The sequence below is a fragment of the Arachis ipaensis genome, chromosome B01 (genome assembly GCF_000816755.2).
Source record: "Arachis ipaensis cultivar K30076 chromosome B01, Araip1.1, whole genome shotgun sequence".
Lineage (NCBI taxonomy): Eukaryota > Viridiplantae > Streptophyta > Magnoliopsida > Fabales > Fabaceae > Arachis > Arachis ipaensis.
Window position 1 is genome coordinate 35,365,949 of NC_029785.2, and position 7,534 is coordinate 35,373,482.

Sequence of the window (7,534 nt, forward strand, 5' to 3'; positions counted from 1 at the left end):
AATTGCATTAAATGTAAATTAAAGTAACAAGAGTGTGCTCATAAACATAAAAAGCAACAAAATGAGAAATTAACATGATAAACTAAAGAGATTAAGACAATAAAGCAAAGAAAGGTAGAAGAAACTAGAATAAAACAAGAATGAAGCATAGAAATTACAAGGAAATTAAACTAGCTAACCCTAATTCTAGAGAGAAGGGGGAACTTCTCTCTCTAGAAAATAAACTACATGACTAAAATCTAACCCTAATTGCTCCCCCCTTCACATGAAGTGAGGCCTTGTCTAATATAGGAAGAATCAGCTTCAGAAGGTCCAAAAACTGGGCTCTGGAGGCCCAGAAATCGCCCCTAGCGATTTCCATTAAGTGAGTCACGTGCTGGGACGTGTGCAAACGCACAGGTGTGTGTGCACGCACACGTGCTGATTCTCTTCTTGTGCGTACGCACACATGGCTGAGTAGTTCTTGTGCGTACGCACAGAAGGTTGTGCATATGCACACTCCAATGTGTGCTTCTCCTTTGATTTCTTCATGTTTTCTTCCAATTCCATGCTTTCCTTCCACTCTTATCAATCCATTTCAACCTATTACACCTGAAATTACTCATCAAAGCCATCAAGGTATCGAATGGGATAAAAGTGATTAAAATATGCACAAAATTGCATGTTTTCACAATTAGGCTCAATTTAGGGAGACAATACAAAAGTATGTTATTCTAGTGAATAAGTGTGAGTTTATATGATGAAATCCATCCAATTCAAGCTAAAATATATCGTCAAATATGGACTCATCAATTTCCCCACACTTAAACAATAGCATGTCCTCATGCTAATCACAATCAAAGGAGAAGGAAAAAGAGGAAAAACAATTTATTCAATACAACCAACTACATGCATGCAATCACACTAAATGCTATCTATATATATGTACACTATGGTTCCTATTTAGTTTGGCACAAAACAAACAAGAGATTCTAATTAATCCAAAACAAGCCTTAGGGCCAAGGCAAAGAATTAATGCACTATGATCAACGCCCAAAGAATTGAATTGATATTTTCAAAACTAACCAACAAACAACTTGCAAGAAGATACAATCTAAGGCACAAGAACATAGAATTGAGCGACCGAACCCCTCACCAGATGTGTATTCACTCAATTCGCTCAGTGTTTAAGGTTTAATCACTCAATTCTTCTTTAATCATGTTTCTCAAAGATTTATAAGTCATCTAACAATCAACACTTATTTAGTGCATGCATACAAATATCAAGAGGACTTATTCATGGGTTGAATGGAGCTAGGGTCAAGGTAGGATGCATATGGTCAAGTGGGCTAGAATTTGAATCTTTGATCAACCTAAGCTTCCCACCTAACCTATGACAACTTATACAATTCAAAGCTAACCTAACTACCCATTCCTCACTTTTTCACATACTCATGTATTCTCTTTTTGATCGTCACACATATGCATTGATTCTTATTGACTTCACTTTGGGGCATTTTGTCCCCTTTTTATTACTTTTCTTTTTTATTCTTTTCTATATTTTATTCTTTTATTTATTTTTCTCATCATTTTTTTTTCTTTTTCAAACTAAAATATATACAAGAACATCAATGCATATGGTTTAACATAATTCATACATGAGTATGTACCCAATTCCCAATATTTTGACAAAAACATAAAAATACGCTTTTATCCCAACCAATGTTCCCAAACTTCCCAAACTTAAATGATAAACACACTCACTAGCCTAAGCTAATCAAAGATCCAAACAAGGGACATTTATTATTTTTCACTTAAGGCTTATGATGTGCTAAAATTAAGAACAAATGGGTTTAGCATAGGCTCAAAGTTGGTTAACAATGGAAGATGAAGGGTAGGCTATTTGGGTAAGTGAGCTATTTGAAACAATGGCCTCAATCATATACATGCATTCATACACAAAATAATGGACATATAGAATCAAGAAAATCAAAGATTACAATCATAAAAGGAGTTTATCACACAAGAACAAATTTTATGGTTGAAGATGTGCAACCATACAATTAAAGATCAAATCTCACAAGGTATGTTGTTCTAGCTCTTTTCTATATTCTATGAAAAATACTTCAAGCAAGTTTGAAAAATAATTTCTCAATTCAATCAATGGCATGCCCTAAAAGGGATTTCATGAAAATTTCTTGTTGTTTTTACCAAAATTATTCAATCTAACATGTAACATACAAATATTTACTACCCTAATACTATAAGCGTTAAAGAAATATTTACAAATAAACCAAACCAAGCAAAGTGCAAATAAGACAAAAATTGCAAAAATTGGAGAAAAAGAACAAAAAAGAATATTACAAAGTGTCTGAGAAGAGAAATTTTTACACCCCTTGAAGTTGGCAATCCTCCCCCACACTTAAATAATGCACAGTCCTCCGTGCACGCACATGATCCGGGGATGAAGGGCTTTGCGGCTCCACCTTTAGCCGGTGGGCTCCGGGGGCTCCGGTTGCTTTGGAAACAAATAAATAACAATTGAGGAGAAGTTAGATGTGCATGTGGTATGATAGAAAACCATGTGTGCATTCCAATTATGCGTGTGGTTGGAACACACACAACGGCCAGTTAAAACGGCATCCACACATTCAAAAAGTAATAACATGTGTTTCTCAATTAAGTAACCTATGCTGCAATTAAAGAATAAGTAAAACTTGAGGCACAAGCAATCCTAGGTAACCACAAAAGTTAATTGAGTATTTGATATTGGTTATTGAAACTGTGCACGTGAAAGCGCAAGATTGGTATAAAATAGCACAATAAACAACAACTAATCCCATAATGAACGGAAAATCCTTATTCATCAGGAAACATAATGAAAAAGTCACATGGGAAGGTAATTGTTACAAAAAGTGATAAGCTTGATAAAAATCAAGTTAAGTCACTCAAACAAATGCAAAGTATTAACAAAGAACAAGTACCAAAAATGTGGTGAATTTGATATGCAAGTCATGATGAACAAGTAATTTCAACTCAAATCACTTGACCCAATGCACTCATATAATTTGTCCTAGTGGTACAATCAAAATATGAGTAGCCAAACCCACTAGGTACTTGGTAAGTTAAGGCAAAGTATAAGGGCATTGGTGTAAGTTTCAAGCAAGAAGCAACCCTATCAAAATTAAGCAACACTTGCAATTTATTCACTTAACAGGCAAGTAAAGCAAAACTAATGAAATTACTAAAATAAAAATGAAATGTAAACAAAATAGACATGAACAAGCATAAAATAGGGTGAAAGGGGGAGAAGAGAGAGGAAGAGAAAAGAAAAAAAGAAGTAGAGAGAATGAAGAAGAGATAAGAAGCATAAAAGTGAGAAAATAGGGGCGTGTGCGTTTGCACACTATGAGGAAAGAGAAAGGTATGCGCTCGCACACTCTATCCGAGCGCTCCTGGCAGAAGAGGGAGTAAGAAGTGTGCGTGCGCACAAGGGTGTGCTGATAAACCCATATTTTATGATGTATTTTGTGCTTAGTTTGAGTGATTTATTCAATCCTTCACCCACTTATTCATGTTAATTGCATGGTTTTACTTTCCCTTCCTTATTATGTGATGTATGTGAAAAACATATTTCCTATGCTTTAAAATTAATTATTTCAATTACCTTTATTTCCATTCGATGCTGTGATTAGTGTGTTGAGTAGTTTCAGATCTTCTAAGGCAGGAATGACTCAAAGGATGGAAAGGAAACATACAAAAATGGAAGGAAAGCGCAAAATCGAGTCCTTGAAGAAACTGATATCCACGCGATCGCATGGACGACGCGATCGCGTGCCAAGCACGAATCAGCAGCGACGCGGCCGCATGAATGACGCGACCGCGTGGCAAGGAAAAGCTCCGAATGACGTGACCGCGTGACCCACGCGGACGCGTGACAGAGGCTACGCACCAGAAATTGCAGAAAACGCTCATAGCGAATTCTGAAGCCCTTTTTGGCCCAAATCCAAGTCCAGAAGGCATAGACCAGAGGTTATGAAGTGAAGGAATGCATCCATTCAAAGAGAGCTCGCCAATTTCCAGTTCTCATGTTTTAGATCTAGTTTTGAGAGAGGTTCTCTCCTTTCTCTCTTAGGATTAGGATTTAGGACTTCTCTTAGTTTTAGGAGTAACTCTCAATCCCAGGTTCTTTATTTTTATTTATTCTTCCAATTTAGTTTATCAACTCTTCATGTTAGATTACAATTTCACTTATTAATGTTATTTGAGGTATTTAAATTCATGATTGGTTTCTTTAATTTATGTTATTGTTGCTTTACATCTGAAGGCATTTTTATTCCAGCAATTTTACTTTTTCCTCTTTTGATCTTGGTTAAGAAAGCAGTAACTCAGGAGTTATCTTATCTCAACATAATTGATAACTGTTATCTTTGCTAATTGAATTGAACTTCAATAATCCCAACCTTTTCTTAGGAAATAAATAGGATTCGAAGATCAAGCTGATTAGTCCCTTGTCTTTCCTTTGTTTTAGTAAAGGTTGACTAAGTGGAATTAAGATTCGACTTTCATTGTTGTTGATAAGAATAACTAAGCCTGGACTTCCAATTTCTCATACCTTGCCAAAAGTTTGCTTTACAGTATTTGTTTATTTATTTTAATTGCTATTTAAATCAATTGTCATATTTGTCCCTCATTCTTAAAACCCCCAATTCTACAATCTCCATAACCAATAATAAGAACATACTTATCCGCAGTTCCTTGAGAAGACGACCCGAGGTTTGAATACTTCGGTTATCAATTTTTAAGGGGTTTGTTACTTGTGACAACCAAAACTTTTGTAAGAAAGGTTGATTGCTTGGTTTAGTAACTATACTTACAACGAGAGTTTACTATAACCTCTAAACCGTCAATCTTCAGCTCTTTCATGTGCGCATGCACAGAAGACTCTCTCTTTTTTTTTTTGGGAAAGGGTCATGTGTGCGTGCATCATGTGGATTTTTTAAGGACATCACCACTAAAGATTGGATTTGAGTCCCCTGAATTTCTAGAAAGGATTCATGGTGATATATGTGGACCTATTCATCCACCATATGGATCTTTTAGATATTTTATGGTCCTAATAGACGCATCTTTGAGATGGTCACATGTGTGCTTATTTTCTTGTAACCTGGCGTTTGCGAGATTACTTGCTCAAATTATTCGATTAAAAGCACAGTTTTCAGAAAATCCAATCAAAGCAATTCGCCTTGATAATGCTGAGGAATTTACTTCCCAAGCCTTTGATGTTTATTGTATGGCTAATGGAATAAGTGTTGAACATCCTGTAGCTCATGTTCACAAACAAAATGGGTTAGCAGAATCACTTATTAAACATCTCTAATTCATTACTAGACCCTTACTTATGAGAACAAATATTCCAACCTCAGCTTGGGGGCATGCTATTTTACATGCCGCAGCACTTATTCGTTTGAGGCCAACGAATTACCATCAGTTCTCTCCTATGCAATTAGCTTTTAGCCAGCATCCAAATGTTTCCCATTTAAGAATATTCGGGTGTGTGATATATGTGCCAATTGCACAACTTTCTCGCACCAAAATAGGACCCCAAAGAAAATTGGGGATATATGTTGGATATGATTCTCCCTCTATAGTAAGGTATCTTGAGATACAATCTGGGGATGTATTTAAAGCCCGATTTGTAGATTATCATTTTGATGAATCAAAATTTCCAACATTAGGGGAAGAGAATAAGCTTCCTGAAAAGGAACTTAATTTGAAAGTATCATCTTTGATGCATTTGGATCCTCGATTAGGGCAATGTGAACTAGAAGTTTAAAAGATTATACATTTGCAAAGAATAAAAAATGAATTGCCTGATGCATTTTCCGATACAAAGAAGATAACCAAATCTTATATACCAGCAAAAAATTCCCCAATTCGAATTGAGGTCCCAGTCGGACAAATAGTCACTGAAACAAATTCACACCAGAAGCGTGGCAGGCCTGTCGGTTCCAAAGACAAAAATTCTCGAAAAAGAAAAGAGGTAAATACCGTTTCTATTGAAAAAGACAGAGTAAAGACACCGTTGTCCAAAATTATGATATAGTTTTAACGCCAGAAGACGTTTAGGTACCTGAAAATTGTAAAAATGATGAGATCTCGATAAATTATGTCTTTACAGGAGAGAAATGGGACCAAAATAAGACAATTGTCAATGAATATTTGCATATAATGTGGCATTAAATATCATACATGAAAGTAAGGATCTTGAGCCAAGATCAGTCGAAGAATGTCGACAAAGAAATGATTGGCCAAAATGGGAAGAAGCCATGAAGACTGAGTTAGACTCACTTGCAAAACGTGAAGTCTTCAGACCTGTAGTTCGTACACCAGAAGATGTAAAACCTGTTGGATACCGATGGGTATTTGTGAGAAAACGAAATGAGAAAAATGAAGTTGTACGCTACAAAGCTCAACTTGTAGCACAAGGTTTCTCACAAAAGTTTGGTATAGATTATGAAGAAATGTATTCCTCTGTAGTGGATGCGATAACATTGCGTTATTTGGTCAGTTTATCTGCATATCATAAACTGCATATGAATTTAATGGATGTGGTAACGGCCTATTTATAGAGATCATTAGATCGTGATATCTATATAAATGTCCCTGAAGGATTAAAGATATATAAATCATCCAATGAATATTCACAGGGGTTATACTCAATCAAATTGCAAAGATCTTTATATGGTCTAAAGCAATCTGGACGAATGTGGTATAATTATCTTACGGAGTATCTGGCCAAAAACGAATTTAAGAATGATGATATCTGCCCATGTGTTTTCATAAAGAAATCTGCATCTGAATTCATTATAATTGCTATGTACGTTGATGATTTGAATATCATTGAAACTCTTGAAGAGATTCTAACAATTATAAAAAACGCTGAAAGAAGAGTTTGAGATGAAAGATCTTGGAAAGACTAAATTTTGTCTCAACCTGTAGATTGAGCATACAACAAATGGGATCTTCATTCATCAAACAACATACACAGAAAAGATCTTGAAGAGATTTTATATGGATAAGTCACATCCATTAAGTACCCCAATAATCGTAAGGTCTTTGGATGTGGAAAATGATCAATTCCGTCCTAAGGAAGAAAATGAAGATATCCTTGGTCCTGAAGTACCATATCTTAGTGTCATTGGAGCGCTAATGTATCTTGCTAATAACACACGACCCGATATATCATTTGTTGTGAATTTACTAGCAAGATATAGTTTCTCTCCAACCAGAAGACATTGGAATGGAATCAAACAAATCTTTCAATATCTTCATGGAACGGTTGTGATGAGCGGATAATTTATATGTTTTTTGGCATTGTTTTTAGGTAGTTTTTAGTATGTTTTAGTTACTTTTTATGCAAAAATCACATTTCTGGACTTCACTATGAGTTTTTGTATTTTTCTATAATTTTAGGTATTTTCTGGCTGAAATTGAGGGACCTGAGCAAAAATCTGATTCAGAGGCTGAGAAAGGACTGCAGATGCTGTTGGAT